We start from the raw sequence: 8368 nt of genomic DNA, 5'->3' as shown, positions 1-8368 counted from the left end.
TTTCAAACAAGCAAAAAAAGGATCTAAGGAAGACAAAAAATAGATAATTTTAATTAAAATATAATTATAGATATACAAGACCTACAATGACGTGAGCACACAGTGTACACAAACACACACAATTCAAACACTTATATTCAGCTGATACAGTAGTTACAATTTTATTCATAATAGGTGGTACTCCAGGTTGTCTACAAAAATTCAGTGAGCCACTTTAATTAGATCAATATAAAAAATGAATTAAGGTTGTTTTTCTACATACTGTACAATTTTTGTTCAATCGGGATTTTCAGAGGCAATGAGGAATTGTTGAACTTCGGACAGTCCTGCTCAAATCGAGACATCTGAAAACCATGTGTGTAGCATGCAATCAATTGGCAAGAACTGAACAAAAGTACATTTAATCTTGCATGTGCAGAGGGATACATTTTATCCACCCAGTTTAGTGTCACTGCATTCAACAGAAACCTATCATCTTAGTTTTCATTCAGCTATTTGCTATAGATTTGTTATAATATGGTGATATGGTGGAGCTGCGGCCTGTGTTCGTACTTTGAATGTTCAGGGACACCAACTGAGATTGGGAAAAGTTGATGGATGTTTTTTTCTTGACAGCACATAAAGAACTAAAATGATTTAAAAAGTATAAGAAAATGATAAAATTTGGCTGCGTCTTGAATCAGTTTCATGATGGTTCATATATAGGCTTAGAATTTAATAATAAATGCTAGACGGTGATGTGCAGTTTTTCTTACAAAATCATAAAACAGAAAATGTAACTCATAAGTAACATACTGTTTGTAACACATTACATTTTATAATAAGTAATTGTGGAACATATTGAGTTACCTTTTTCTAAGTAATGGCTAATGTAACTAAGTTACTTTTAAAATTATATGTGACCTATTACAGTCACCCTAATTTTTTGGGTTAGTTACTGTTTGCTCCTCTTGTACATTTTTGTTTAATCTCCTTATTCACTCTCAGACATCCTAAAATAATTCTTAGCTTGTTTTCAAAACACTTATAGTGAAAATGGCTCTGGAAATTGGATTCTAAATTAAAATATTTTGGCCAACAAAAGAAAACTTAAATATAAATTGGGAAAATGTAGAAGTAATAATCAAATAGCAAAGTGTAATAATTCAAATATTATAAAATGTAGTGCTCACAGAATTTCTTCTGTACAACACTTTAATTTTTTTTTTCAAAAGACTGCATTATATAATAAAATTCAGATTACTGTCCCTTCCATTTTGGAAGGAGATACAAGTTATTATTAAATTAAATGAAAAAACATGACCAATAGACACATTTTCTCAGAGGCTGTGAAACACATACCAATATCAAATTAAACTGCTAGATTGCAAGGTTGATGGTCTGTGGAACTTCTGTTTATTTTAAGGAAGAAGGAAGATTGAAGTATGGTCAAATAATTTAGAAAGCTCTTGGACAAATATAAGTTAGAAGATTGGGAAACAGCGTGATGGAATCTATTTCAAAAAGAATAAAGGAACTGAATGAATTATCTCTGGTTTCTTCAAGCCTCCCCAATCAAAATCAAGCTGCTTTATTTCTATACATCTTCCAGAAAATATGTTCACTTATTGACTTTATTTTACTACATGAAACATGCTTTAATATAGTTATACTGCTAATTAGTATTCATATACACCACAATTCACATACATTGTATACAATATTTCTTCATACATTAATTATTTTGGAAAGATATATATATAGTATATTGTTATGAAGTAATAGTTCACTTAATTTGCTTTAGTTTTCCATATTTACCTTGAACATTAATTATTTTATACCTATGTTACTATTATCCTATATTTTTGGAAATGCATTATGTTTTACATCAACAACCAAATAAATGTCACTTTAATGGCTTACTCAAAGTGAAATCGTCTGGGACAAACATCACCCACCTTGGTCCTTTACCTTTTCTTGGGCACTTGTTGGTTGTGTAGTTGGAAATTATCAAAAATATGAATGAAGCAAAAATTGTTGAAAAGGTATGTGAGAATTAGTGAGGTTATGAGCTTAGAGTCTCTACTCTACACTCTAGTTTGGCCAGATTTTCTGATAATTGACCTCGTTTTGCACTTGACATCATGTATCAGAGAGGCTGCTTAACTACTGCCATTCAAAATATAAATTTACATTATTTATAATGTAATCTAGATTGTGCCAGAAATTCCGAAGCTTTACCAGATTTTAAACATTATTCTTAAGTATATAAGGCATTTCTCATTAGATATGAGAGGTCATTCAGTCCATCGAGATTGTTTGGTCATCTAACAGGCACAGTTTTTCAAAGTTGTCAGAATATGCTCATTAGCTACAGTACAGTATAGTCTATTACTTAGAGAAAATAAGAACAAAGACTGAAGTTGACAAGGTTGTCAGTTTTATGCTACTTTTTTCATCTGCCAAATGGTTAAGGATCATATAAAGCAAAGGCAATTAATTCAGCAAAGAAATAAAAAGGTCACTAGGATATTTCATGAGGACAGTTAATAAAAACCAAGATCCAGGCCTTTAATGACCTCTTGGGCACAGCCATCAGCATTGTGTCTGTCTGCGGAGAGAGTGTTGACCTTGTCAAGAGGTTTACTTACCTTGGCAGTGACATTCATTTCTCTGGTGACTCTTCCTATGAAGTCAGTAGACAGATTGGGAGAGCATGGGAGGTCATGAGATCGCTGGAAAGGGGTGTGTTTGGTGCTTCTGATTTTTATGCAAAAGGACGAAGGTCCATGTCTTTAGAGTCCTGGTGCTTCCTGTCATGCTACAGTATATGGTTGTGAGACATGGACACTATGTCTTTATGGAAAATCCTTGGGTACCGTTGGTTTAACTTTAGGTCGAATGAGCGGATGCTCATGGAGTCCCAAATGAGGCACATTACCTGCATTGTGAGGGAGCATCAGTTACAGGACTATGGCCATGTGTTGTGTTTCCCTGTGGGTGATCCAGCTTGTAACATCCTCATTGTTGGGGACCCAAGTGGCTGGACCAGGCCAAGGGATCGCCCACGTAACATCTGGCTGCACAGATAGAGGGTAATTTCTGTGGACCACGTGTCTGCCTGGGAGGTTGCCAACTGGGATCCTGAGTTGTTTTGTCGTGTAGTGGGTGCGGCAACACACTGTACCAGTGCATGCTCCCCAACTTGACTTGACTTGACTTGTTAATAAAACTAGCTAATATTGCCTAAAGAAATGAACAGCTCCTGTAATTCTGTATACATGTCCTTTTAAAGCAAACTTGACAAACCCAGGCAAACAAAGAACACAGTCTATAGTTAATCATAACAGAACATAAAAAGTGTAAATGAATATTAGAACATTAGAACAATCTACACAATAACAGGCCATTCAAACTAAAAATGTTTGCCAGTACCATCCACTTAATTCTTCCAAAATAAATTCATGTCTACTGTAGTTTTGAAGGCACCTAAAGTCCATGGGCATCATGTATAAACGGTGCGTACGCACAGAAATGTTGCGTAAGAACTTTTCCACGTTCAAATCATGATGTATAAAACCTACACTTGGCGTAAAGCCACGCACTTTTCCACGGTACCTCATGCCTTGTCGTACGCAAGTTCTCCGCTCGGTTTTGCAAACTGGCGGCACCCAGCGTCAAAGCAATGGTACTGTTCTTGTGTGATTACTCATTATTTTCATGACGCGGCTTTATAAATACACAGAAACTAACCGCATATTGTTTATTAGTGTAATGAATCTGATTGTAATTAACTCGTAACAATATAATGGTCCAGGGAACAACCTTAGTATTCCAAATGCCATAACTGCTTTAGCGTTGTTACTCTCACTTCTCCTTCTTCTTCTTCTTCTTCTTCTTCTTTCAGCTCCTCCCGTTAGGAGTTGCCACAGCGGATCATCTTTTTCCATATTTCTCTCACTGCACCACTTGGAGTATTTATATCACTGTATCTGAGTGTGAATTTACAGCAGCAGCTGATCGGAAAGAGAATTATCGGTATACGGCATTAAGCACACGCTGTCTCTGCCACGGCAAAACGTTTCAAAGCCTTTCCTGTACGGACCTCGCGGTTCAAAACAGTTTAATCCCAAGAACTTTAAATGCAGCCAATCAAGTGCTCCTTGTAGAACTGTTTGTACTTATAACTACAATCACCCCATTGTAAACTTGCACTATAGTTATAATATTGCACAACCTGAGCCACTTTATAAAGCGTGTATTTACATATGATAACGATATCATTTTTAAGGTGAAATGCAGCAAAATATGTTTGTTAAATTATACACATAAAACTTTAACTTCATTTAAATAATCTATATTCTTCACTGGGAGTGTCTTTAAGGATAGAATAATTAAACATGTACTACAAAGATATTTCAATGTTCTTTAAACGTTTTGAAGAATCGGCACTAAGCTTACAGATAGCTTAACATCTATTACAGAGCTGATTGTATGGCGATCGGTTACTTGGGGAAAGAAAAGCACTGACTGCAGTGATGGCTACGCCAATATATATTGAATATAAAACAGAAAGATAAAATAACAACACAGCTAAAAACGTAGCAACAAATTTCGGCAAAAGTTAAATGCTTGTGTCATGAGCACAAGGCGGCTAGTGTCTGCAACATACGTGGCCATCCATAACATTGGCGGGCGAAGGAGCCACCGATTCTTCCTCTGCCCAGTGCCACCACAAGCCTAGAGCCGCCCCTGATTGTACTGCTGCAATAAATTATTTCATCGAAGTGAAACATGTTTAATAACGTGCTTTAACTCCTATCATCATGAAAATGGCATCACGTATACATCTCAGTATTTTAGTTATTCAGAGAGCTGTAATATCACGAATGTAATGGACTCTGTGTCCAGTTGGAGGAAGAGAGCCGGTTTAAGAAGCAAGTAGTGATTCACACACATAGAGCACATAGAAAATCAAATATAAAACAAAGCATTTAACGTGCTACTTTAATTACGATGTGATTTTAGAAACTGGTTAATTAAACGATTTTAAGATGAAGTTTACTTTAATGACAAAATAAACTACGTGATTAAAGTGGAAATGTCGAGATTGAAGTGGACATTTCGTGCTTTTTCCCCACCGTGTGGCTTTTTTCTCTGTACCCTAATAAGCTTTCATATGACACTCAGACAGTGGGCTTACAACTCGGCTTTCCACGGCGACTTTGATATGTGACTTCTTTTTTATTTCCGGCACTGTGCGATTTTGTGAATGTGAGCTTTCAAGTTTCTCCAACACGCTATGTTACTCGATCAACTTCATTTTGTTGATTATACCACGGCTTATTTGAACAAATAGTATGTTTTTCCTTTGCCTCCACTTGGTATTCGCTGAAATTCTTATGTTTCCCCCCGTGCTTTTCCCATTGTCTTTTCACAGAAGGCTGCGCTTAAGGGCGATTTATATTGATTTGCATATTCAAATAGGCGTAATTCTGGGAGGATCTGGGGCGTTACATAATGCGCATGCACGAGCGTTAGTTTTCACGCTGATCAGGATTTATGTGCACATTTCGGTTTTTGTGCTTACGCCATGTTATAGTGCGAGTTCTACGCACGGCGTTATACATGAGGCCCCATGTGTTTATGGTTCTCTGTATAGAAAAACCTCCTAATGTTTGTTCAGAATTTGTTCACAGTTTCCAACTGTGCCCCCTTGTTCCTGATGAACTTGTTTTAAAGTAACAGTCTTAATTAACCATGGTAATTCCCTTCAAAATTATAAGCACTACAGTCATGTCTCCTCTTAACCTTCTTTTACTTAAACTAAAAAGGCTCAGCTCTTTTAATCTTACCTCATAATATTTCCCCTGTAGTCTGGTCTAACCAGTGTGTCATAAAGATTCAGCATAATCTCCTTAGATTTATATACTACACATCATGCTATATACTGTAACCTAATATTCTTTTAGATTTCCTAATGGCGTCTGAACACTGAGAAAATTGACCTTTTAGGGAGAAACTGCAGGCTTAATGAAATGGCAAAAGACACAGCAAATGCTGAAATAAAAAGATGCAAGTAAAAAAAGTACCAAAAATGGACCTAGAGTCCCAAAAATTAAGATGGGGTGAGTTTGTGCCTGTCAATATTTGTTTTCTGGTCAAATGGGTACTTTATCAATTTACAACCTACACAGAGCTTCTGCATTTTGTTTAATTTTTCATTGTCACAATCATTAGGCATGTCAGGACAGGTAAATATTGATTTTCATATTAGTTACCACTGAGTCACCAAGGATTTTTAGTAATGACAGAAAGACAAGGAATGAATCATGTTAAGTTAGAAAAGCACCTAGCAGGTTCTATTTCTTCTCTGCTTAAAATAACTAAATATAGAAAAGCAGAGCACACAGAAAAAAACGCTCACAGACAGAGAAAAAACATTTTTTTATTTGGCTAGAAAGCTTGAATGCATGAACCCTTGTAAAAGCTGATCACAACATTCAAGGTTTTTTTGTATTTCAAATAATTTGTAATCAGTCTTGTATTAGTTTGGATATGTTTTCTTTAAGAGGCACCTTGTACATTTAATTTGCTAGATTAAATTAAAATGTATTGTTTTATATTTCTGTGACCATATATGTTATTTATGTTTTGCCTGTTCTCTCGATACTGTATATTTAGAAAAAAGGTACATTTAATCAAATTTAATAAAAAGAATTAATAGAATAATTAAAATTAAAGATTAATAGGAAATATATGAAATATGCAGATAATAGAAATAATACAAGATATATAATACTGACTTGCAAAAAGTAAACTTTTTAAAGCATTTGAAGAATTTGTATTGTAAAATAATGGTATGCATTATATTATATTCTTCTCACGGGAATGCAAGTAATAATTTCATTGTACTCTGAACATGTGACAATGCCTCTACTATTACTACTACTTTATGAATTCTGCAAAAACAGACCAAATGAATAGAAATGTCTTCCAAATAATTTGGACTTGTGTTGTCCTTGAGAGTTGTAATAAAAGTGCCCATTCTGAAATAGAAAGAGACAGAATGAAAGGTTGAATGTCATGAACACTGATCAAAATAAACTTATTCCATGAACAGAGACTAATAAAGGTGGCAAGGCTCAAAATCTTTAAAGTAGATTGTTTTTCCCAAAGCCATGTCTCCAGGATTACTGTTTGAAATTCCAGCCTTCTGGTGAGAAATAACATGTACATTTTTTTATTCTCTTCCCTTTTTCTTATTCTTTGCATTGGCTTGTTCTAGTGTATGTACCTCACATGACCCTGTGGTGAAAGCCTGTTATTTCATAAATATTTCTTTTTCTTTTTGGAACAGTTTTATACTTTATGATATTATAAATGCATTTAATTTATTGTGATGTTGAAAGGACTGTTTTAAACTTTTTTTGCCTTTTGTTATTATTACTAATATTATCTTGACTAATGTATTTTTTATTTTGGTGTTCCTGTTATCAGGTATATTTATGACTTAGATCAAGTAAAAGCTTTACTCCTTGCAAATAAGTAGAGTTGAGCTTTAAAGCCATTAAAGGTCTAATGAAACTCCTGTGCTGTTATGGGTTTAAATAGTGTTAAAATATCAGTACTTAGTAAAATACCATTTGACTGTTTCTTTTCAAATATTTATGCACAATGTATTCATATAAAGTATTAGTATAGTGTTTGCTTTACTAAAAATAATGACTTAGTGAAAAAAATATTTCCATTAATACAAAGCCTTTAATCTTCCTTTAACATGGTCTAGTAATTTTTCTTACTATATGTTTGTAGAGCTGCATCCATGCTGGGATTTACTGCCAGATTAAAATAACCTTAAACCATACAAAATCCATATTATATACAATATATAAAGTATTTTAGAAATTTAATAACCATTTTAACTCCGATTATTATTGGGAGCACAAATGTTTAATGAAAGACCAGACACATCACTTTTCAACAAATGATTTCTCAATGGAATCTTGAATCAAATTCATTTTTGCTATAGAAAGGTCTAAATAAATATTATTACATAAGAAAGTAAATTAAAAATCTATCCATTGGGATAAATGGATAGGAAAAGGTTTATAGTCAACAAAATATCCAAAACATATGTTAACATATCTAAAAACTTAAAATGTATAACTTGGTGAAAATGATTTACATATGAAACAGCATGGTCAGAAAGAATGTAGTAAAGGTAATTTTATTAAAACTAAAATTGGAAACTAAATAGGTTATTGGCATCTGCAATGTTTTTTTTTATTATGCAGTGTTATATAAATATAGCTACTATTTTCAACATTATTTTGAATTTAGTGTAATTTAAGTTTTTAAGAATTTTTATGACCTACACACTAAATTC

This window comes from Polypterus senegalus, chromosome 5, assembly GCF_016835505.1.
Source record: "Polypterus senegalus isolate Bchr_013 chromosome 5, ASM1683550v1, whole genome shotgun sequence".
NCBI lineage: Eukaryota > Metazoa > Chordata > Cladistia > Polypteriformes > Polypteridae > Polypterus > Polypterus senegalus.
The sequence above is the reverse complement of the archived record's forward strand: the minus strand, read 5'-3'. Positions refer to the sequence as shown.